This window comes from Pundamilia nyererei, unplaced genomic scaffold (genome assembly GCF_000239375.1).
Source record: "Pundamilia nyererei isolate P.nyererei 1_Seehausen unplaced genomic scaffold, PunNye1.0 scaffold00247, whole genome shotgun sequence".
Lineage (NCBI taxonomy): Eukaryota > Metazoa > Chordata > Actinopteri > Cichliformes > Cichlidae > Pundamilia > Pundamilia nyererei.
In genome coordinates, this window is record NW_005187648.1 from 677,481 (window position 1) to 679,151 (window position 1,671).

Below are 1,671 nucleotides of genomic sequence, written 5' to 3' on the forward strand. Positions count from 1 at the left end.
AGCACCTCTAAAACATGTGAGAAAGAGCCTTGTTAAGGACCTCCTTTCCACCAGCTCATCCTCACAGTGTCTCAAACATTGTCAGAGACTCCTCGGTTGGGCTTTTTCTGGACGTTTGGCGTTTCCCAAAGAACCGCGTTGTCTTTCCAGTGACTCGTGGACCCGACTCGCACCTGAGCAGTCGCAGCGCCCTGGTGGTCGTTAGGGCACATGGTGACTTTCTACATATTAAACTGTGATGGCTCAGGCAGCCAATAAGATGTGGTCGCACAACAGTGAATTATGTTTTGCTTCCACTCTCCCGTCTGCTTGTGTCTCATTAAATATGCAGAAACAGCCTCGTGCTGCCAGCCAATTGGAAGTCTGGTGTTATTTTTAACCGTCCCACTGACTGAGCACCTTTCTTTGAGAAATCCTCCACTTGCATAACAGATGGGGGTGAAACCTGAGATCAGAGAGGGAAAAAAGTCGACTTTCAGAGTGAACCTGTGCCCAGAGACACATTTAGATGTGGGACAGGAAGTGTTTTATCTAGCTGCATGTCTATTTCCTCCATTTCTCCTGATATAAATAAATGAAAACTGGATGAAATAGCTGCGGAGCCTCAGGTCACGCTGCGTGTAGACCCAAGGAGTCAGACCAGGTCCCAGATCGTTCAGCTGCGAGTGCATGTGGTTCAGAGTCTGCGGTTAGCTTGCTGAACCAGGGCAGCAGACTGTGTGGTTAGTTCACTGTCTGTAGGAAGAACAGGACAGCTGAATGTCTGTGGTTAGCTCCACGACTGTAGAGGAGCGCTGTAGCAACAGCAGCACAGCCTGTGTGCACTGTCGTAACGATGTTGGTGGTTAGCATCCATGAACAAAGTATTTGTCATATAATAACACGAACAGTGTGAAGACTGATCGGGTCCTTACATATCCATATAAACCAGGTCAGAGGTCACAGCTAAACTGTGCACAAGCTGTCATCTACACACATAATTAACATGCACAACATCTGCTGTATGAACTGACACATGCATGCACACACTCACACAGAGCTACACACAACACGAGGCTGCAGAGAGCAGCTCTGCTCTGCTGGAGGATGACTCACTGTGTGTCTCACACACACACACACACACACACACACACACACACACACACACACACAGCGGGTAAATCAGGGCGAGCTCCTGCTGCCCTCAAAGACTTGCTGCTCTACTGTACAGGCCTGAGGCTGACTGTGTGCGAGCTTGCTTTACTCGTGTTGTGGGGACTTGAAGCGGTTTACAGCAGTCCAATCCTGGAATCGGATGACGTCAGCAAACGATACCAGGGGCTGGTGTTTCTCTGTGGTGCCAAATGTTCAAAGCTGTGCAATGAAGAGCGAAATGAGAATAATACAGTGTTTTGACTTTGGCCTTGACCTTGACCAAGCAGACTTGGTAATGTCCCGCGTTACTCTACATGCGCAAACATGATGTTGACAATAGTGGCGTCTTTAATGCACAAAAATCTGAACTGACCTCAAAAATTCTGCATGAAGAAGAAGAAGAGCGTGGAGTGCTGTGCAGTCTGACGAGGGCTGATTTTATCCGCTCAGAAATGTAGGCTTGTTAGGAAGCTCCACAGTAAGTCTGCAGGCAATGAATGGAAGTCAATGTACTGTTCTCCTACTGTGCGTGTGTGT